The sequence below is a fragment of the Myxocyprinus asiaticus genome, chromosome 48 (assembly GCF_019703515.2).
Source record: "Myxocyprinus asiaticus isolate MX2 ecotype Aquarium Trade chromosome 48, UBuf_Myxa_2, whole genome shotgun sequence".
In the NCBI taxonomy this organism is placed as follows: domain Eukaryota; kingdom Metazoa; phylum Chordata; class Actinopteri; order Cypriniformes; family Catostomidae; genus Myxocyprinus; species Myxocyprinus asiaticus.
Genome location: NC_059391.1, coordinates 8982698 through 9007545, shown reverse-complemented (window position 1 = coordinate 9007545; position 24848 = coordinate 8982698). Strand labels below are relative to the sequence as shown.

Below are 24848 nucleotides of genomic sequence, written 5' to 3'. Positions count from 1 at the left end.
AGTACACACAGTAGTCCAGCAACCATGGATGGCATGTCCAAGTTAGCAATCGCATTTACTCCAAAAATACCAAATAAAACCAATTGCACATACAGTGATAGTGAATATGACATTTACTTATAGCACAAGTGAATCGCTTTTACTTTGAAGATGCACTCACGCGCTCATGCGGCTCCACCCAAAGTCTTTCTAGCAAGTCAGTCCACTGGCAGCCATCTTTAGAATGCTCCCAGGAGACTATTTCCAGTCATGCCAGTGGAGCTCCTATATACATGAATAGGGGAACACCGAAATCTTAAAATCGCTTGGTCAAGATTACGATCAAAGAATATATTTCAAATCTGACAATGCTGGTATCATACATTTTGCTTCTTTACCTCAGATTACGCTAAAAAATGCAATTTTCCTGGCTTGTATAGCTAATGCACATGCGCAACAGGCGATGTCTGTATCTAAAATGTGACTGGCTCTTTTACCATTAAGGCAGGACTTCCTTTCTACATCCGTTGACCATTGGGCGCTAGAGCCTCTTGAATGGGTGTTCCAATTTCTCCCATTCATTTTAATAGAAGTGGCCCATCTCTGTTGCATAGTCTCTGATCCAGCACAAGCAGTAATCTCCTGACAGTTTAAACGGCCTGGATAGCCTGTTTGGATTGTCACGGACTGACCATCATGATTTGTGAATCGGAGGAACTTTTGATCCCAATCCTTAAGTTTTGATTCTGGCTGATAGAATGCACGCTTCAAAGGAAGATTTAGATGAGCGCTCGACGGGAAGAAAACGCTGGATTTTCGTGAGGTTCGTGAATCTCATTCATGAATCTCATCTGTTTAAATGAGATTTCTGCATATTTGCAGATGGTATATAATAGAAGTTTTATTGATATTTGCCTTTTATCATTAGAAAAGAAAGTTAGAAGTTACAGGGAACTGTTGAGGAGAGGCTGTTAAAATATGTACTTTAGAGGTATATAAATGTGGTTTGTGTATTACATTTGTTTAAACAAGTTATGCGCATATTTGCAGACGGTATATGATATTCGTTTTATTGATATTTGCCTTTTTCTCATTAGACAAGACAGTTAAAGTTACAGAGAACTGTTGAGGAGAGAGAGGGAAAATGAAACAGGCGAGCACTTTAACATTATGAGCTCAAATGCGTCTGCCGCGGCTCTGATATGCGGACCGTTTAAAAAAGACTGTGTTGCACACCGGTCTATTATTGTAGTAACACAATGGCACATAACAACAAAAGGAACCATGACTGGTCGTTTACATGTCTCGGTTGCTTCAAATGCAAGCAAGCGATTCTCTACGCCCTCAAGAAACAAATGGGTCAAACAGGAAAATTTATCGGCTGATGACGCTAAATAAAAACATCAGAAAATCTGCCAATTTATCGGCCTCTGCGATATATCGGCATCGGCAATATATCGGTCATAATGTGCAGTGATGTGTGGCATATATTATTGTGTTGCCATTAATCCTCAGATGTGCGTGAAGGGGTAGTCTTAATAATGATAGATGTGATATATATATATATATATATATACACTGCCGTTCAAAAGTTTGGTGTCACAAACCTTTTGATCTGAAGGCGTATGTTTAAATGTTTGAAATTATTTTGTAGGCAAAAATATAATTGTGCCAACATATTAATTTATTTCATTACAAAATTTTATTTAAAAAAAAAAAGTTTTTGTAATGGATGACTTGGACCGAATAATAAAGAAAAGCAGCCAATAAGTGCCCAACATAGATGGGAACTCCTTCAATACTGTTTAAAAAGCATCCCAGGGTGATACCTCAAGAAGTTAATAAGTTTCTGCAAATTCTAAGCAAAGGGTAGCTACTATGAAGATGCTAAAATATAACATATGTTTTATTTATTTTGGATTTTTTTAGTCACAACATAATTCCCATAATTCCATTTCTGTTATTCCATAGTTTTGATGACTTTACTATTATTCTAAAATGTGAAGAAAAAATAATAAAAAGAATGAGTAAGTGACCCCAAACTTTTGAACAGCAGTGTATATATATATATATATATATATATATATATATATATATATATATTAGGGATGCACTGATACCACTTTTTCTCTTCCGATCTAATTCCGATATCAGAAATCTCAGTATTGGCCGATACTGATCCTGATCCGATACCAGTGCTGTTTTTTTGCATAATAAGTTTAGAATATCTTTACAGTATTGTGTGGAACTAATTGGGAGTACTCTTTAATATGTAAAGAAACACAAACCTCTAACTACACATTTTTTCAATATAAATGTATCGCTTATTAAGAAAAACTTTATTGTTAACTAGTATACTGGATAATGTAGCAGCAAAATTAACAGTAATTTCAGTATAAGTCATAAGTAGAAAAGAAGCCGTTTTTTTTTTTTTTTTTTTTTTTTTTGGTGCAAATTTTTTTCAACTTGTATCTGGACTTCAAAGATTCAGATCTTTTTTTGTTCAATTTAGTTGAAAGATATCAGCTAACTTTTCATTCACATAGTTATTTTTTGGAACCCATTCAACTTAAATATTATTATAATTTGTAAAGAAATGATAATATATTATAATAGTAATATATAGTAATATATCTCAATCGTGCAACTTTAACTTTTAAACCCTCACGCTTTTATTTTGACATTCTGAACTCTCCAGGAATTCCTGCATGTGTCTGTTTGTAGGCAAGTTCACAGTAGCTTAATTTGCTTCTTATTCAAATTCTGGTAAAAAAAAAAAAAAAAGCACCTCCAGTGCTGTTCTAAATGCATATTATTAGTGAACCGAACTTTGAGCATCTACATCTGAGATGTTGTTTGTGAGTAGTGCTCAAATATTGTGCACCACGTGAAGGCTAAAAATAGCCGTGTGTGTGTAAACAGAGCAGCGGCATTCACTAACGTGTAGGAGCTGCGCGTGCATTTTATATATTTACTTATTAAACACAGCCTTTTGTGATTCACAGAGCTATCGCACGTCTTCAAGTGGCTTTGAATAAAATGCACAAGTCATATGAACTACTTTAATTGTGTTTTTATGGTTCTTTTATGTCATTTATTGAGCTTGACAGTAACGAACATGACTAATATACAGTATCGGATTTGAATCGGGCTTGTCGGACCGATACCTGATCCATTTAAAAACGTCAGTATCGGAGCCAATACCGATCCAGAGATAATTTTTTTTACTGTGTATTTAGTACTGACCTTCAGAATCTACATAAGCAGATGATTCAAGTAAAAGACCCAGTTCAAAAGAGTCATTTGGTCACAACTCTCTCGTGCTTTCTGGGCTGTGAGGGGCTCGGAGCATACGCTTGAGGAGCTGAACACGCAGCGCCAGCCGAGCTTTGAGCCCTAATAGGTCCGGGGGGTGTTGAAAGAGGGATAGTCTCTGATCCAATGCTTACAGTAGATGGTGGTAATTAACTATTTTAGCTTGTGAACCGCCATTAAAAAAGAAAGAAGAAGACTCTCTCGCACTGGGTTTGTTGTTGTGTGTGGTGCAGTGAGCTCATCACAACAGAATGGGTGAAAAGCGGTGCAAGAAACACTGGTGTGCTCTAAAGATGTATTCAATAACTCACAAGATGATATCTGACGAAACTGCATATGAACACACACAACCCGACTGTCGCCAATGGCAACTAGATTTTATATTATTGTGGCAATCAATTATTTTTGGTCACATTTGCGACCATTTTAGTCGCAGTATGGTGCCCTGCAATGATGTTCTGGAATGTCCGTACTAGTCGTCGACCGATATATCGCAGCAGCCGATATTCTGACTTTGTTCATTATCGGCATGAGCCTATTTTTTCTTGAGGGCGCCGAAAATCTCCTGCTTGCATGTGAAGCGACTGAGACATGTAAACGACCAATAATGGTTCGTTTTGTTGTTATGTGCCATTGTGTTACAACAATAATAGACCAGTGTGCAACACAGTCTTATTTAAACGGTCCGCATATCAGAGCCGCGGCAGACGCATTTGAGCTCATAATGTTAAAGTGCTCGTCTGTTTCATTCACTCTCCTCTACAGTTCCCTGTAACTTTTAAATGTCTTGTCTAATGATAAAATGGCAAATATCAATAAAACGAATATCATATACCATATGCTAATATGCACATATCTCGTTTAAACAGATGTAATAAACCAACATCACAACTTGAGCAGTTCCAGCATCCTGTGGAGTGCTCATTTATTTACCTCTAAAGCACGTATTCTAACAGCCTCTCCTCAACAGTTCCTTGTCACTTTTAACTTTCTTTTCTAATAATAAAAGGCAAATATCAATAAAACTTCTATTATATACCGTTTGCAAATATGCAGAAATCTCATTCAAACAGATGTAATTCATGAACCTCACGAAAATCCAGCATTTTCTTCCCGTCGAGCGCTCATCTAATATCTTCCTCTGACACGCGTATTCTATCATCCAGAATCAAAACTTCAGGATCAGGATCAGGATCAAAAGTTCCTCTGATTCACAAATCATGATGGTCAGTGGTCACAATCCAAGCAGGTGATCCAGGCTGTTTAAACTGTTAGGAGATTGCTGCTGCTCGCTGGATCTACACGAGCGTGTGAGTGCAACCAAAGTTTTCTAGCAAGTCAGTGCACTGTCGACCATATTTGGAACACTCTCGGGAGGCTATTTCCAGTCATGACAGTGCAGCTCCTATCTACTTGAATGGGGAAAGATCGAAATCTCCAAAACGGTTGGTCAAGATTAACATATTTCAAATCAGCAGTAAAATCTGACAACACTGGTATCATAAATGGTGATTCTTTAACTCAGATTACGCTAAAAAACGCAAATTCCCAGTGCACGTGTAGAACGATCTGGGGATGTTGTGACTCATCACAAACTTCCTCTTTCGTCTCAGGAAGAAGAGCCGCTGATTTTTTTTGTTTGTTTTTTTTTTACCTATATTAAAGTGACATATTGACATGCAAAAAAAAATTGTGTACCCAAGGCATGAACACTCACGAGATTTTACACGACACTACTGCTACCAGATTGTTCAAGTCCGTTGTTTTATTTTTTATGTAAACCATGGCATTAAATTGCACATAAATTTATTCGATAAAATAATAACATCGAACCCACAAAATGAACAAATGAACTCAACAAAATGTCAATAAAGGGAGAAAAAAAAAAAACAAGAGTCAGCGGGCATCCAACAAAATAACAAACTCTCTCAGAATGCATCAGCTAAATGTACAATGTATAATCTACATTACTGATTAACTGCAGGCAAAGTTACCCACTCACACCACTGATGTAAAAGTCTTGCGACCATCCTTGGCGTCAATTCTCAGCTCAGCAGGGTAAAGCAATGCGAAACTCACTTGCTGTTCTTGCAATTCTTACACTCTTTGAATCTGTCCCTTTTCGCTTGTGTAGCACTGGCAAAGTCTGGAAAAACCATAATGTTGCAGTCCTCCCAGCAAAACTTGCCCAACTCGCCACTCGTAGAACAAAGTCTCTGTCTGCCAACCGCAAGAATCTTGCCAAGATGGATCGGGGTCTGTCGCCTGTTTTAGGAAGCTGACCAAGAGCTCTGTACATGCGCTCTATCTCGAGCCGGCAGCCCACTGTGTCAATCAAATTCGGTATGAGCCCCTCCAAAAACCCGACCATATCTTGACCTTCTTTTCCCTCTGGGATTCCAATGAAACAAACATTATTACTGTTCGTCTGCTCCGATTTTTCATATCCTCTATTTTTTCCCACACCTGGTCCATTTCAGCCTTGGTGGCAGGCGGGTTAGCCTGTAGCTCTTTCCCGGCCGACTCCAGAAACTCAAATCGCTTTTCAACATCATCTATTCTTGTAATCAGGGTGGAAAGTTTGCCTCCACAGATGTGGTCGCTCGTGAGGCCCACCATGTCGGTCGAGATTTTCGTTAGTGCTGCATAAATGTTTGCAATATCTTGACCTAAGTCATGAGGCTCACTGACATTATCAACTGGACCCCTGCCATCTTGATCCTGCGAGACGTCAGGCATGTGCGAACGTAAGTGCTATTTAATGTCACCATATGCCAACAATTTCAACATTTTCGACATCCTACACTCCCAGCACAGTTTAACAATCTAAACTATTTCAGTTCTCACCAGTTACTATTAATTAAAAGGATAAATGTAGCAAAGTGAAGCGGAGCTTGCCTCTAAGCAGCCAACATTCGCATAGCATCACGTGACTCCTCCACCGACGCTGTTCAAGTTAAAAGTAGTGGAAACTTTGAAAATCGCATCTCAGGATTCCTGTTTTCTGTTGTGCTTCCTCTCATTCTGTGGCTGCGCTGCTTGTGTGGTTTGTTGAGGCCTGACGAAGATCATTATCGAAACATTGCTATGATTTTTAAATTAACAAAAGGGAATAATTAAACAGTGTGTGGATCCACTTCATTTCAATGCTTTTTGCCTTAATCCAGCACCTGTTGCAGAAGTGTTGGATGTACGTGCATTCGCCCTCCCCCTTTTTGTTGAGGCGCGCTGCTACTTATTGATGTGGCTTGTAAAAACAGATGTACTTCAAGCTTGAATTGCTCATGTAGTAGAAAAAAAAAAATCTTTTATTACGGAATTAACAAACGTGTCTGGGGGCTTGAATTATTGCGTTATTTTTTTTTTACGCATTTTTCTTTTCTTTTTTTTTTTTATGAATCACACAAAATCACTGCATTAAATCATCAGCCCTAGAAATAAAATTTATTTTCTCTTTGCTGCCTTAAAGGATAGTTCACCCAAAAATCAATATTCTGTGATCTTTTACTTACCCTAATGTAATTCTAAACCACTATTGTTTTCTTACATCAGTGGAACACAATTTTGAAGAATCTACATGCATCCCTTTCACTGAAATCATTTAGTGGCCAGTGAGAGTCAAGCTCCAAAAAAGACAATTAAGCACCACAAAAGTATCGAAAAAAGTAGTCCTATCCAATAGTGTCATAAAAAGCATACGTGAAATGAAAAACGCAATTGCTGAAGCAACCACATCATTTTGTGGTGCTTCTATGACAATTTCGGCTCATGTGTTGACTCGCGTGCTCTTCAGGACTCTTACCACGGTCCTTTACACCGCAAGTGCAGCACTCAATCAGTTGAGCTGCTGCACAATTTGATTGTGCACAAACAAGTAATTATATCTTAATTGAGATTTTAAGCATCAGAATCTCTATTATTACTAAAAACAGTGGCTTAACACAAGAAATGTGTCTGCCGTTGTGTCATACAGCTAAAATGAAGTTGCTGCTTCATTGCAGTTTTCAGTATGGCACATAACCTTATTTAAAGGGGTTAATTAGAGGTCTGGAATGCTTGACAAAATATTTTACACCATTACACATCTATACACATAAATGACACACCCACACCTACAAAACCACTAATCCCTGATCTAGCAGGATTTAAGCCTGTGGCTTATTACCCTCATACCTTTGAGTATAGTCACATTAACACAAAACCGCAGACAGCACGAAAATCAGCTCAGCTCGCAACCTAGCCTAAAATGAATAGACACATTTTTTAAAGGGGAAGTGTGTTATTTCTGCACCACTAGCATCAACAAATGAAACTGCAAAAACGAACATACCCCTCCATCAGCCATTGGTCAGATAAACATAGAGTCCCACTCCGAACTCATTCCATTGGTTGAGCTATGTTGCTGTGTTGGACTGATTGGGATGCTCAAACAAGCAGAGCCACAATGTTTACACTTTTTGTGGGAATGAATTTACAGATGGCTCACTTATATTTGTCTCTGTATTTTAAGGTGCGATATAAGAAAGTACTTTAACATTGAAAAAATTACACACATCCCCTTCAAGATTGCTTTTCAAAAGCATCCAAAGCATGTTTTGCGAAGATTTCCTCTCTCAAAGGTGAAATCCTGCCGTGCTCATTTTCCCAGAGGCTCCAGCTGTGGTTTGAGTAAAAAAAAAACAGTCCCATAGTCCTCTGTTCCCCACTGCCTCTCTAATAAGCTTGTTCATTAGACAGTGCAGCCAATGCAAATTGACCCAGCCCTTGTCGACATAACCAGCTCGTGTAAATTCACTGGGAGAAACATCAGGGATAAAAGACTGAGTGATGGATGATGTGTCAAAGTGCTTTGTTGGGCACAAATGAACACTCACACACACACACACACACACACACACACAAATACACACACACATCCATAATGGTGACAGACAAGCAGTGATGCATGGGCGGCCACAGGGATCTGCTACCCTCTGCAATCATTAAGACTAGATAAAGCACCTCGCACACACCTGCCTTCTGCTCATTATCCCCAGCATGTGTGTGTGTTTCACTGGTAACATTAAAGATGCATGGGGACTAAGACAGTACTAATACTTTCAAAGTGATGTGCACTGATTGTTTATTTATTTATTAAATTTTATCCCCTTTTCTCCCAATTTGGAATGCCCAATTCCCACTACTTAGTAGGTCCTCGTGGTGGCGCAGTTACGTACCTCAGTCCAGGTGGCGGAGGACAAGTCTCAGCTGCCTCCGCTTCTGAGACCGCCAATCCATGCACAACTTACCATGTGCCCCATTGAGAGTGAGAACCCACTAATCGCGACCACGAGGAGGTTACCCCATGTGACTCTACCCTCCCTAGCAACAGGGCCAATTTGGTTGCTTAGGAGACCTGGCTGGAGTCACTCAGTACACCCTGGATTCGAACTCGTGGCTCCAGGGGTGGTAGCCAGCGTCAAAACTCGCTGAGCTACCCAGGCCCCACTGATTGGTTTTGACTAAAATAGAGATTGATCACTAGAGCTAACTAAAGAGGAAGTTGAAAACAAAGCTTTGGGTCACAAAAGACCAGAAGGTTGAAGATATTAGGACAGAAAAAAATATTTTCAGATATACTGTAGCAAAGTGTGGGAATTGTTTTACCAAAAATACAAACTAAACTGTTGTCATGTGCAATAATTGAATGGCGGAGAAGGAAAAGGGTCTATCAAGTTCCAAAAATTATGAGTTCTCTTAATCCATATGATCAGTTTGGCTTCAAATACCAGGAATTTTGGCTTCAGATACAGGACAAAAACAAAATCGAAGTCATTTACTGATAATCTTTCCCTCTGCCATAACTATCAAATCAAACCAAGCTAATCACATTTCCACCTAGGCTTGTCACGATTATTAAATAATCATCTGATCACGATTTTTTTATCTAAGCGCAGTTATTTCAGATAACCGCGATTATTGTGCACTTCAAATTCTAATAACTTTTTAATGCCCCAAATTTTAAGGGAATATATAGGCTAAATGTCGTCAATGGCATGTGTGTGTGTCATTCAGCTGAAATCAGATTAGGGTTGCCAGGGCGTACGGTGTTACCGGTTGTACTCGGTACAAGGGACAACACCAGTGTGAAATTTTATACTGGGTAAAAGGGGGAAATATTATGAAGGGAACTTCTAATATCAATACAATAGCCTAACGAATAGAATAGCCTTAAATAAAGAAAAGTTTCCTAATGAAGAGTTTGCGACACATGATAAATGAACCTAAATAACGCAGTGAAAGCCAGATGTTCTTTACCAACGTATCAAATTACACAGGCAGCAAAGTACACGCACTGACAGAAGATGTTTAATAGCAGGTAGCGAATATAATGTGCACGGTGTAACGATGTGCGCTGGCAGTGCTGGCAATGACGAAGACGTAAAGAGAACCCAAGTGCAGTTTTATTTACAGAACGTGAAATCTAAAAACCCTAACTAAATATAAACATGAACATGAGTTGACCTAAAACTTGACTTGACAAAAACATGGCTTGACATAAACACATCCACATACATTTAATACTTGACAAAGACACAATGGAAAACACGAGGGCTTAAATACAAGACATGGGAGAACATAAACCAATGAACAAACAGAACTCATAACAAGCTAATTAAACAATAATCCAATGAAAACATGACACATGAACATGGAGGGAAAACAGGAATCACATGACAAGGGAAACCGGAACTAAACATTTCAAAATAAAAGACATGAATCAACAAAATACACATGACAGTGGGTAACTGTAAGACGTCTCGGATTCGGAACAAACACAAGAAATACTGTTTGACACACAGACATGCGCTTGAAGAAACACACATTATTATATTTTTAAGAACAGATGACAGAAAAGCCGTCTATGCACATGTCTGATACCCTGTTTGTTCGGAGGCGTGCAGTCTCATGGAACATGTGTATCTAAAGGGTTCTCACTCTTTCTTTGTTTCAGTCTTCTGAAAGTTTTTTGCAAGAACAGTATCGTCTATGAGAATGCTGTAAATGGCCTCAGACCATCTCAGCTCAGGACGTGCTCTGAGTTCAGTTTGCTTTATTTCCACAGAGCAGTTCATTGTGAGCACAACTCTGTAGGATCACATTATATATAGCCTATACATCTGTGATTAAATCATAAAATAATTCAAAAACACGTTCACATCGAACCATGATTTATATTTCAGTGACTATCATCATTATAATTATGTTAACATTTAGAATTGTTTTTAGATCTCAATTTGTATTAGTAATTTTCAGCCTGTTGTCATAGACGAATACTTAAGTGATGGTAAATGGAAAGGTGGTTATATATGATTATACACCGATCCCTCAGCCAGGGGGTTGACGATGTAATTGGATATTGTGAGATATATATATATTTTTAAATAAAAATTTCGTGAGCATATTTATTGCATATCGTCCAGCCCTAGGAGGGAACAAAACTAATTTATTCACACACATTCAAAGTCATTACCCTTCCGAAGCAGCTAAACTGGGTTCTGGTATGAAAGGTAATAAAACACCAACAATAAACCTGCAACAACCCACAATAAGTGATGTATTTGCCCAGACAACAAAATACCCAACTGGTAGCCCATGATGGAAAGAATGCACAGATGAATTAGGTTCATTGCCAAAGACATGTTGCCCTTCACAACTGTTGAAATGCCATCTTGAACAATAGACATTTTAATTGCACTTCAATAAATCAATAAAAAATAAAGTTCAAAGTTTGAAATCAAGCTGACTTGCATTATCGTGTAGGCTTTTGCTTAACGAAAATGACCCCATAGTACCACTTAGCATCCAACCAGCGGTAATACCGGTGTTAGTCGGTTTGTACGTGAACACCGTACCGATGTGAAAATTATGATATTGTGGCAAGTCTAACTCAGAGCATCACTGAGACGCAATGCAGATGTCAACCACAACCGCTCCTATTCATAAGAGTACTGCATGCACCGTCACTATCATGAAAATATAAACAAACAAATATAAACTTTGATAGTGAATGCAAAGCGCTCCGGCTTCACTTTAACGATTGTGTAATGGCAAATGTTTCTGGTCATTGTGAGTTCATATACACAGGGTTAAGGACACGCAGTGACACAGAGGAGATGCACACTTTACTTCAGTGGAGTGATAAAATGATGAAACGAAATCTCAAAGGTTTTGCTTCATGAGAAATAAGAGCTTGTGGGTTAAATCAGAGTATTAAAATAACATGTAAAAGTGAAGAAATTAGGACAGAAATATTTTACTATTGCATAATATTCTGTAATAAAATATAATAAAAAATATATTAAAATATTAAAGTTTTAAGAAAAAATCTATAATATCAAATATAGCAATTCCAAAACAACAATGTAAATGTAAAATTTACCAAAACTAAAGTTGGCCAAAAAGAGAATTTTGAAAGTATTTTGAAATATTTTGCTATTTAATAAAAATATTATTTTTCATGTCCTTTATAAGTTTTTAAAGCCTTAAAAGAAAATCATACATCCCTATTTTATTATTTAATTTATATCTTTAAAAGTTAAATATGAAATATGATCATTAATATGACAATTAATCATGAAAGCCCTAAAACAGACAAGTAATCGTCATAATCACAATTATTTGTTTGACAATTAATCGCCAGCCACATTTCATAATTGTGACAGCCCTATTTCCACCTATGCAAACCAAAGGACAAATATTTTCAATGTTCCAAAGAAATTCTCCAACTCAAGGTAAAAGCTGAATTGTCAATTATGTGCAAATAGTCGATTAAACATTCTAATAATCATTAGAGAATTCGATAATAAAATTAATCATTAGTTGCAACCCTAAGCTTAGACTGATGTGTAAGTACCAAAACAGCTCTCCTTACTGTTACTGAAGGACTTGCATTAGCCTTGAGTGTCCTTGATTAACTTCATATTGATTCTTCAGGATCTGTTTCCAACAACTGACATAGTTATCTAGAAACTGCTGATCTCAAAGATGACAAAGCATATTTGGATTTGTACTTTCCTGGGATAAAAGTTCTTCTCAAGTTAATTGGAAAGGCTCACTCTGCTCACTCGGCCCTTAACCAATGATGTCCCACAAGGCTCGGTAATTGGCCCTCTACACTTCTACATTTAGACCAGGTCACTCTGTCCTGCCATCGAGATATGTGGCTTCTCATTCAATGCTATGTCGATCAAATATAACAATACATCTCTGATCCATATTTTTTATGCCAATATGCAATTTTAGAACTTTCTGACATATTAGAAACCCCTCTGTTACTCTGACCCCAAGAGTTAGAGTTAGTTAGTTATTACATTTCAATAAAAGATTATAAAGACTTTTTACTTTGAAATCACATGCACTGAGAAATCATTCACAATAAGACCATGAACTTCTATTAAGATGGTAAATAGGGTCTAGGATCTTCAATCCCAAGACTTCCCATTCAATAACTTTACCATGCTTTCTTTCTTTATATCAGGCGATGGTCTAAGAGTCGTCCCATCTACGTGTAAAAAAAAAAAAAAAAACATACCCTCGACAACCAGTTCTCCTTTCCATGACTTTTAATATACTCATCCATCATGACGTTCTAGTCTTTGATGACTAACACTTATGCCACACATCTAAAACCTTGTGGTTTGACTGGTATTTGACCTCTCGAAATTCTCTTTTGTTACGTATCTTCCCAGGTCTCTACACTCGCTGCCTGCAGCTGCCTGAATCAAATTCAAGACAAATTCAAGACACTGTTTCTGGCAGGGCCAGATCATGGTCCCCGAGGCCCCTGGACACATGTCTATGGAGACACATCAGTAACCCCAATGTTAAGATAGTACTGTGCATACAGAGGCCCCAGGAGTATGCATTGAGAGTGCCATAGTGGTCAGCTTGGGCTGCATATGCTGAAGGTCCCAGGGGCCCTTGTGGTCAGCTCTAACTGTATGCACCAAGGGCCCTTGTGTTCCACTTCCTAAGGCTTTGAAGACCACTAGCAGTCCAAGGCCATGGGACATTGGTCTCACTGGCCCAGTCCTTAATCTACAATGCTGCACCCCTCCCCACCACCCACTCCCCCGACCCCCCACTTATCAGATACTTCTGGTCTAAATCAACCATCTCTATATTCAAAGGGTTTTTGGTTGTCCACAGGGCTCCAGACTAACATTTGAGAGCACTGGCACAGATGCCACTTACATCTACAGATGGTGACACCATCAAGTTACTTTAGATACGTTATATGCAGTCTAAGGTCTATCTATGGTTCCTATTTCATTTCTGTGATGAAAAACAGTAAATACAAAATATAATTTTGAAACTGCCATAGCAACTATTTTTTTTTTTTTTTTTACAAATATGAATTCTCTAACTCCCCTAATATATTTAATAGAACTACATACAAAATAAAATTATATTTGGTATGAATGGATTTCTGTCAAAATACCATAGTCAATACATTACACAAACAATAAATCTTAGCATTTAGCATTTCCTACTTCCATACTTAACATTTCAGCACCTATCCATTAGCACTGTAATTGTATTTGATGACTCATCTTTTGTCACCTGATCTTGATACTGTATATTAGGGGTGTAACAGTTCTGTAAAAAAACGAACCATACGGTTCGCCACCCACAGTTCGGTAATCTCTGGCACTGCGGTTCACCTCAAGTTTATTGACACATCTGGAGCACAAAGTTTTGCGAAGAAAATAAAGCGTCAAATAGACACGCACGGGGGGGCTGGGTAGCTCAGTGGTAAAGATGCTGGCTACCACCCCTGGAGTTCGCTAGTTCGCTCGTTCGAATCCCAGGGTGTGCTAAGTGACTCCAGCCAGGTCTCCTAAGCAACCAAATTGGCCCGGTTGCTAGGGAGGGTAGAGTCACATGGGGTAACCTCCTCGTGGTCGCTATAATGTGGTTCGTTCTTAGTGGGGAGCGTGGTGAGTTGAGCGTGGATGCCGCGGTGGATGGCGTGAAGCCTCCACACACGCTATGTCTCCGTGGCGATGTGCTCAACAAGCCACGTGATAAGATGCGCAGGTTGACAGTCTCAGATGCGGAGGCAGCTGGGATTTGAGGCGAATCATTATGTGAGCACGAGGACTTAAAAGCGCACTGGGAATTGGGCATTCCAGATTGGGTGAAAAAAGGGGAAAAATCCTCCCCAAAAAAGAAAAAATAGACAAGCACAGTTACATCCTCCGCTAATGCACCTGAATGGATCTCTGTGGATATGCTCCACCTGTGTTTCACATGGGTCAGCTTGGCATCACTGTTCTGCAAGCGTTGTGTGTAGTTGAAAATGGCAAGTGGAGAAAATAAGCCACTGATAGAGAAGCCCTCTGTGTTATTCAGGTCTCCTGTCTGGAAACATTTTCTTTTTGCAGTCAATTACAACAGCGATGGTCAAAAAACATTTACAAAACAGGCACTGTTTGCAGACATTGCTCATCGTGAGTGCTGTATACTGGTAACTACGCCGGAATCACCGGGGAAAGATAGCACGTGGCACGCACATGAGCGGCAGATGAGCCAAAACTGTACACACTACCTTTCGTTTTTAAGTAGGCACTCAGTGCTTATTCGGACAGGCATAAAACAATAACTAAAGCGATTGGGGTGTTCATTGCCAACAATATGTTTCCTTACTCCACTGACGAAGATGTGTGATTAAAACACTCGAGCCGCGTCACAACATCCCTTATCCATTTTAATAGCAAAGTTCCTTCTATAGTGATGTACAGATTTCAAATATTGAATATATGTGCAGTAGAGTTTGAAATGCATTTTATGTCGATGCATGTAGCATAATAGTGCAGGTATTAAGTTAAAATGTTGATTTAGAAATTAGAGAAAAGTTGTTTTTTTAGTTAAAGACCCTAACGAAAATGAACCAAGTTTTACTATAGTTATATTGTAGTAACCATGACTGCTGTCACAATGGTTTTCTTTGCAAAAATCATGGTTTTGATACAATTAACCATGGTTTTACAACAGTAATACTGCAGTTTCCATATAGTAACCATGATTATACTATATATTGTAAACATGACAGTAGCGATGTTGATTTTGTGGTTACTATGTTTTTACTACAAATACCATAGTTAAACTATGGTTACTGTAAAAAAATATTTTTATTAAGGCAAACCTGTTGAAGTGTTTGTTACCAAATAGACTATTCTTACTTTGGATTAGGCAGTAATATTTTTTTTCTGAACATGGAAAATACCGAACCGTACCGAAACCATGACCCTAAAACCGTGATACAACCAAACTGTGAGAAATTTGAACCGTTACACCCCCACAATTGCCGTTAATTTTGTAGCTCTTGATAATCATTCGCACTTGACCCATATTCTCACTTTCCTCTTCTGGTAATTGCCGTTTACATGACATGTGTATTGTCTTGTAAGTCATTTTGGTAAAACAAAAAAAGACGATGCACAAGAGACCACAGCACGCTTTACCCTTGTTTAAAAAGTAAAACCAAAGGAAAATGTGTGCAAACTTCAGCAGGTGTTACTCAACGGCATTGTGCACAGATTAGACATGCAAAGAACCTTAAAGCAGACTGTCTGCACTCCTGCCCGCCAGCAGACCTCCAGTTCTACCATATGCACAAAACACACCCTTTAGGCAAAGATATAATCTCAAAGTCTTCATAATCATAAAATGCAATAAGCTAATGATCATATGGCACATACACATTAACACACAAACGTAAATCCGCAAGTACCTAGTCTTCTTCATTAAGTACTGTTAATAATCTCAACTGCAAGCAAGATATTTATATCACAAAGGAATCACCAACCCTTCATGAGAGAGAGAGAATCATGGCCACCAACCCAATTTATTCAGCTGTGAGCCATTTCCTGTGTTTGAAAAATCTAAGAAGATAAGACTTCATTAGCATGATTAACAAGGCCTTACATTGACAATGCATCGATAAATATTACAGAAACAGAGACCGTAAAAAGCATTTGGACACTTAAACCACCTTGCATGTATGGTAGCATGCGTTCCTTGTCACTGTGTAAAGAATTACAACATAATACTCTTATCAGCATTTCTGTCACAGCTTTCTCACATGGTCTGCAGAGCTGTGTGTGTTTGTAGTGGAGAAAAAGTCTAACAAAAAAACTCAAAGCTTTTGTTACAACCCACACTTTCCCACCAAAAGGAACATTTGGCACCTCCAGAACCACAGGACTGCTGAAAGAGATCAAAGCATGCTGGCTAAGGTGTTTATACGCAGGGAATATGCCCACTGTCACACCGTATCCAGTGCAGTGGGGTTTACCTGTAGTCTGCTGATTGGTCATTTCGAGTATCTAGGTTTTAAAATGTCACAAGGTCAAGGATCAGATAAAAGAAGACCTGGGTTTGCCCTCTTCTTTTTGTGGCTCTTCTTTATGCACTCCTCTTTTACTAAGTCTTTTCTTTACTTCTATAGATCTGCCTTCTTGGGCAAAGTACATTTGGTCACTGGGTCAGAATTTGGCCAAAATAAGTCATCTTAGAAGGCAGCATAACACCTCAGTTACCTCCGCGTCTGAGACCGTCAATCCACGCATCTTATCAAGTGGCTTATTGAGCGTGTTACCGTGGAGACGTAGAGCGTGTGGAGGCTTCACGCTACTCTACGCGGCATCCACGCACAACTCACCACGCGCCCCACCGAGAGCGAGAACCACCTTATGGCGACCACGTGGAGGTTAACCCAACGTGACTCTGCCCATCCTAGCAACCGGGCCAACTGATTGCTTAGGAAGCCTGACTGGAGTAAAAAAGAATCTTTAAAGAAATAAGATTGTGTTTTAAATAATAGATAGCAGTTTCTTCTGATTTCTGTTTAGTCATTTAATTATAGTCATTTATTGGCACATATATAAATTGTTAATATATTAGGAAGAAGGAAATAACCATGCTGTAATGTTTAATGTGTGTGTTCATGTATATCATGTCTTTTATTTTGTATTCTAGTTCCTGTTTCATGTCATGTGTCCTTAGTCATGTGATGTCCTGTTTTCCCTCCATGTTCATGTGTCTTGTTTTCATTGGTTCATTGTTTGATTATCTTGTTTAGAGTTCTGTTTGTTCACTGGTTATGTTCTCCCATGTCCATGTATTTAAGCCCTCATATTTTCCATTGTCCTTTATCGGGTATTGTGAATGTAACTTTGTTGTTTTATCAAGCCAAGCCAAGCCAAGCCAAGCCTAGTTTTATGTCAAGTCAAGTCAAGTCATGTCATAGTCAAGTCAAGTTCATGTTTATGTTTTATTTACGTTTGGATTAAATTGCACTTGGGTTCCTCATTTCTTCATCATCGTCTTCATCATTGTCATTGCCAGCCCATCGTTACATGTGCACACAGTAGTCTAGCAATCATGGATGGCATGTGTGCATTAGCAATCGCATTTTCTCACAAAAGACCGAATCAAACCAGTTGTACATACAGAGCATACAGTATTTAATATGACATTTACTTATAGTGCACGTGAACCGATTTTACTTTGAAGTTGCTCTCACGCACTCATGGGGCTCTAGCAAGCAGCAAACAGTTTACTGAGGCCCGTATTGCCTGCTTGGATTGTCATGGACTGATCGTCATGCAACATTCGTAAATCAAAGGAACTGAGTTTTGATCTGGCTGATAGAATATGTGCTTCAGAATAAAATATTATATGAGCGCTCGACAGGAAGAAAACGCTGGATTTTCGTGAGGTTCGTGAATTACATCTATTTAAACAAGATATCCGCACATTTGCAGACGGTTTATAATAGAAGTATGATATTTGCCTTTTTATCATTAGGCAAGAAAGTTAAAAGTTACAGGGAACTGTTGAGGAGAGAGTGGGAGAATGAAACACGCAAGCACTTTACCATTATGATCACCTGGACTTCTGTTGCAGCTCTGATATGCAGACCGTTTAAATGAGACTGTGTTGCGCACTGATCTATTATTGCAGTAACATGATGTCATTTTGTGTTGCTTCTATGGCACTTTCACTTTTATGCATAGTCGACGAGTCTAAAGTCCAACACTCTATCATGTTGGAATAAGTGTGTATATGTAGGTGCATCTGTAATACAAGTGTTAAATGTATCATATTTTCAAATCCTGCGTTAAAGTAAAAGTGTTTTGATATCATAACATAGCAGGGGCTGAGTAATAAAGCGAAAAATACATGTTTATAAAGTCATAATCAGCAATTGTAATTGTGATTTGTGTGACAATCAATAAAACGCAGTTGTTGTAGCACCTCTAGTGTTCATTTCACTGGGAAACTGCAGCAAAATGTAGAAGGTAAAGTCAGTTCGCAAAAACGTATATAGAGTAACATGCATTCTATGAGACCAGGTTGTATATATCGGTCGACCACTAACTAAATGATGACTGAATTTGCAATTTTGGGTGAACTGTCCCTTTAAGGTGCCAAGACATCATAATGGTATAAACGTTTCTTCTGTCACTTCAGCCCAACAAATAGAAAACTGTAGATCTCAAACAGGGACCACTGTAGTGCAAACACTCGATATGTGTGTGTGTGTGTGTTTGTGTAAATACATATAGCAGCTGCCTGGCCTCTGTTATAGTAGCATCAGAAATCTGATCTAATCCCAGTACAGTCTGTCTCTAAGGGTATAACACTGCTGACTGAACATACACACACTTGGCACTAGGTTTTTCATTTTACAATAATCCTGCTAGAACACCTTGATAATCAGTTGGGAAACGAGAGAAGAAGAAAAAACAAGATAGTCCAACTCAATCACAAAACCAAGCTCTTGAATCTACACACTAAAATATAAAAAATGTTTTACCTTATTTTTTTCTATAATTCAATTATACCATAATTATTCATAAATAAAATGTATTACATAAAAAGACAATATTAATACATGTTTACATTTTTTATGATACAGTTAAAATTATGAGAGCCATTCATTTAACCAGACTGATCTCACAGTGAAATCGCAAACAGTAGGTTGACTTTTTAAAACTGGGCTGTGCTTACTGAAATTCAAAACACTGCTCCCAGTGGCCAAAGCGGTAAGTGTTGTTGGACATATGGGCATGTGTGTGCTCCATTTTCCGCATGCAGTGTCCACAGAGGGGCGCCAAAAGCAAGTTGTAAAGCGAGCAGTTTTCAGCTGTACAGGATGTAATACAGTGAAAAGGAATGCATAATTTATAAACTGTGGAGTAAAAATGTAATGTTTGAGGGAAAAATGCAACCGCCAAATCAAGCTTGTCATTGATTATGCAATTACTACATGGTTTTAATGTGGGATGCGAACTCAGGTTCCCATGCTGTTGACGCAACATGCTTCCGGTCGCGCCACAGGGGGAGGTAAACACGCTGGAGTCGATGGAAAAATGTCTGATAGAAGATGCCGCTTGTCAGAAAGTCCGCATATTGTGGCCGATCCTAGTGTATTGGAACTCTCGGAAACAACAAGCCAACTTCCCGTGTGATCATGTTGGTTTAACGCAGATACACCTGTTTGTAGGGCTGCACGATAATGACAAAAATCATAATTGTCAATTATTTCCCCTGATATTGTAATTGCGATTAATTTCAAAATAATAGAGTTTACATTAAAACACATATTCTTTATATATGCAAAACATCCAAAACAAGCTGAGAACTGTATTCCTGAATTACTTGCTGTTTTAAACTTTAGTAAATCAAGATTAGCTGCCTAAATGGTCAACTTCCCATTGGCCCTAAACAAACAAAGCTGTTATTCAAATTTTGAATAAGTTATTATAGACAGAAACGAGCAACAGACAGTCTACGTTTGGTTACAGTGCTCAACCGATACAAAAATATACGTTAAATAGAGAATTGATAGAATATTTTGATGCAACAGTAGGCATACATGGGCTGCTATAATTGACTCTTTTCAAGATTAGTTCATTTTGGCAGTTGTAATTGTAATCTCAATTATTTATTCGATTAATTTTGCAGCCCTACCTGTTTGTTTACTCAAACTTTTAGAAAAATGCTTTATAAGCAAAATGAGTGACATTTTATTTACATCATTGATGTGATTATGCTACATTATGCTAATTAATAAAGCAATAATAAATAAACAAAATCAGTTCATAAAACATATCCTAAAAACTTGCGGAGGCCTTCAATGGCATCTTTCACTGCTTAAAAATGTCAAAGATCAAATTATCAGGTTGGACGTGAAAAAATAAAATAATTTCTGTTTATATTTATGAGCAGTGTTTGGTGCAATCTGATTAAGTAATTAGCAACTGTAATCAAATTACTTTTAGACGAAAAAGTAATGTAACTCATTACATTTTAAATTCTAGCAATCAAATTACAGCTACTGAATTTCAATAATTTCTAAAATAGTATTATTTATGTAGAATTTAAAACGAATTATGTTTATATGTACATCTGTTTGCATTTCTGTGACAGCTCAAGCGCCCTAATACAGTAAATCATTTTAAGATAAATACGAGTGGTGACTTGAGTAATTAAAAGTAATCTGATTCCAATTGTATACACATAATTATTAATTTGCAATGGATTTGTAACTTACCAAACACTGTTTATGACTTGTTTGCCCCTCTTATAAATCCCTATCCCATCCCAAAATACAATCACACTGCACACATAAATCAAATGATCAGTTCAGTGCTTTACCATGTATATGCTCAGTGACACATTTATTGTAATATAACACCTAACATATCTTCTACTTCAACTGGAATATTTATTAAAGGCTGCTTAGGCAAAACTGTACAATCTAAAACCACACCAGACATACTTATTCTCATCAAACATATGAAATACCTAAAATACCTGCACTAATATTCACTCACATACTTTAACACACACTGCCACTGTTTATCGCTGCCCTGATCTAAACAATTAGTTTGGAATGTAATTGTAACTTAATCAAAACTTAATCTGTAACTTGGAGTGTGTGTAATTACAGTAACTGCTCATGTAACAACTCCTTCTCATAAAATCCAACCGGTCCGGTCTTTCTAGCTCAACACAGATAAACTCACAATTAATTTCACTTTCACGCACAGCAATCAAACATCAAACAAAGTTTCAAAAATCTATCAAATCGATCTAATGTCAGAGAGACAGGTTAACACAAACTCTCTTCTGCTGTCTGTAAGCAGCCCATCATCAGATAAATATAGACAGATCTCTGGATAAGCATGCCTTTCCACAATGCATTGATATGAAATTTAACCACTCAAAAAGCCACCAGAGACTTCAAAATATCTTTGAATATGAAACACATAGGACGTAAACAAACTAAGAATTTTTACAAGGGGTCTATCTACCAATATGGGTTTGTAGTGGCCGATTTACAGAGAACAGCAGCAAATGTCCGATATAATACTGATATTTAGGATGGATTATGAGGCAGAAAATGTACGAAGTTAAAGAAAAACTTATTTTGGGGCCTGGGTAGCTCAGCGAGTAAAGACACTGACTGGCTGCTGAGTGACTCCAGCCAGGTCTCCTAAGCAACCAAATTGGCCCGATTGCTAGGGAGGGTAGAGTCACACGGGGTAACCTCCTCGTGGTCACTATAATGTGTGGTTCTCGTTCTCGGTGGGGCGCGTGGTAAGTTGTGCGTGGATGCCACGGAGAATAGCGTGAAGCCTCCACACGCGCTAGGTCTCCGCAGTAACGCACTCAACAAGCCACGTGATAAGGTGCGTGGATTGACGTCTCAGACGTGGAGGCAACTGAGATTCATCCTCCGCCACCCGGACTGAGGCGAGTCACTACGCCACCATGAGGACTTAGAGCGCTTTGGGAATTGGGCATTCCAAATTAGGGAGCAAAAGGGGAGAAGAAAAAAAAAGGAAAAAAAAGAAACACTTATTTTACTAAATTATTCACCCAAAATTCATTTAAAACATTGAAAACAAAGACATTTTATTGACCGGTGACAAAGATATCGGTATATTTTGGAATTGAGGGACTAACATTTCTATTAATTGGCCGCTGTCGCGATTATTTGCATCGGCCGAAATTGGTCAAAAACCGCGCCGATTAATCGTACCATCGTAACAATGTACCATAGTACATTGATTTCACACTGCAAAACAGCTTATATTTTGAATATAGGCACATCAATGACTAAGATATTGAAACATGTAACCAATATTTTAGTGATACTTTGCTTTATGTATATCCATTAAGTTTACATTAAACCGAAACCCCGCTTCATTCAAATGGATTGCACACGAGCCAGAAGAGAGGTTTGAAATGGATGGAAAATTAACCTTGAGGTTACAAAAGAGTGGAAGGTCGTCTAACAACTCACCCATCATCCTTCTCTGAGCACTTATTTACAGCCAATAAATCATTTTACAGCTTAGAAAACATTTTTAAACAGTTCTGAATATTTGATGAGTCCAAATAGAAAACAACGGTCTCCAATACATCATATTCGGCTAAAAATTACAACAAAATCGAGAGAAGTGAGAGAAGAAAATCTTAATATCCCAGGCTCAAAAAAATAAATAAATAAATAAATTCTACTCTATCAGGATGGATGAAAAATGACTGTGTAGGGAAACCAAGCTGCATTGATCACGCAGTTCTCCGGCACGCGATGCCCACAACAAAAGCGCGAACAATTAACAAACGTGAGCGAAAACAACGCACAAACACATTGTCACAGCCTGCGTGTGAGAACCCACCTTAAAACAGAATTAAAAGCGTATTTCCCACGTATCTAGTGCAGAAGTAAATCCATTGCGTTCCCTCCGGCGGCAGCGTATCGGTCGAGTGCGCTGAATGAGCCGCAGTGGAGTGAGTGAAGGCGGCGCTTGGAGACTCGTAGCAGCACCTGCTCCACTGATCCGCCCCCAGAGGCCGAGCCACAGTCAAGGGTGAAGGACCTCCTGCATACTGAGGTCTGGAAGGGTGGAGGTCATGTCACACTGTGAAATATCTTACTATGCGTGCTCATTTTGAGGGAATGCTGTATGTAAACGTTGATGTGTGTGTAAATGTGCATATATAGGCTGAATCCTTAAGTGAAGTGCTTAAGAAACATATTGCAAAGATTTTTTAAAGAATATTTTATTCCAGTATTTTTATTATTGTATCATTATAATAATATTTTTTGGTTTATAATTTTTTATTTTATGTATTAAAAAAATTATAATTATTTGACTTATTATTATATTTTTATTTTTAATATGAGGCTATAATAATAATTTAATATGATTATTTTTATTGCTGATTTATTATATTATCAACTGTAAAATTATATTATATATTTTATCAAATTAATTACATTTACATTTATGCATTTAGCAATACATTTTATCCATTGTGATTTCCAATGCATTCAAGGTATACTTGTTCAGTTTTATATATTTTATTATTAATACGAATGTATAACTTGACAATAATTGTTAAACCATATATTAATATTAACATATTGAACCACATGGCCAAACATTTGGTATCTCTGAAAAGCCCAGGATGTCCTCTTTAACACACTAGGGCCTAAAACAGTGTTATGGATGGTCTCAGAGATATTGCTTTAAAAACATGAATTGCTGGGTCTCAGGATAGGCCAAAACCTATATACTTACAGCTATTAATTTGTGCTGTATATCTTTATTTGTGTAAATAAATTGTATAAAAAGTAACTTTGTTTGTTTAACAATAAGCAAAACAATAAAAATGGCTAGTGTAAAACACACACACACACACACACACACACACACACACACATACACACACACACATGTTGGTGCAGCTATCCTTATGAGGACTCTCCATAGACATAATTATTTTTATATTGTATAAACTATAGATTCGATCCCCTAACCCTAACCCTACCCCTAAACACAACCCTCACAAAAAACTTTATGCATTTTTACATTTTCAATAAAACATCATTCAGTATGTTTTTAAGCTATTTGAATTATGGGGACACTAGAAATGTCCTCATGAACCACATTTATAGCATAATACCCTTGTAATTATCAGTTTGTAACCTAAAAATATTTCCTCGTAAACCACCCAAACCTGCCCACACACACACACACACACACACACACACACACACACACACACACACACACACACACACACACACACACAGGTGTATTTTGCATGGATGTGTGCATTAATGAGAAGAGAAATGCTAGGTTTTAAACTTTTCTTTCTGGCTTATGATCTGGGAGACAAAATGAAGGGAAAGTAAAGACTCAATCCATTGACAAACCATAAACGACAATTTGTGCATCAGAATGTCTATAAAACAACAATTTAGTGCATCTAAAGATATCTATTCTAAGAGAGAGAGAGAGAGAGAGCGAGAGAGATCATCATTATTAATTTTTACACATCAGTTACTTAATTTATTTTGTCTCAATGTATCTCTGCATTATTTTGAGTGTGCTTGATTGTTTGTTTGTTTTTATTTTTCATAGGTGATCCTATTGCTCTAGTGCCATGAATCCCAAATCAAGCGAAAATTTTATATTTTC

The 24848-nt window shown here is 37.9% G+C and overlaps 1 protein-coding gene across 2 annotated transcripts in view; it reads right to left on the bottom strand.

Moving 5' to 3' along the window:
• Positions 1–23145, bottom strand: part of LOC127437088 (genetic suppressor element 1-like) — a 78852-nt gene extending 55707 nt beyond the window's left edge. The window contains exon 1 of one of the 2 annotated variants that reach the window (XM_051691741.1): positions 23040–23145. The gene's annotated coding sequence lies outside the window, so the exon portion shown is untranslated. Of the gene's footprint in view, positions 1–160; positions 223–23039 lie in introns of those variants that run through there. The other variant, XM_051691742.1, reaches the window with a different exon arrangement.
• Between the last annotated feature and the right edge of the window lie 1703 nt (positions 23146–24848).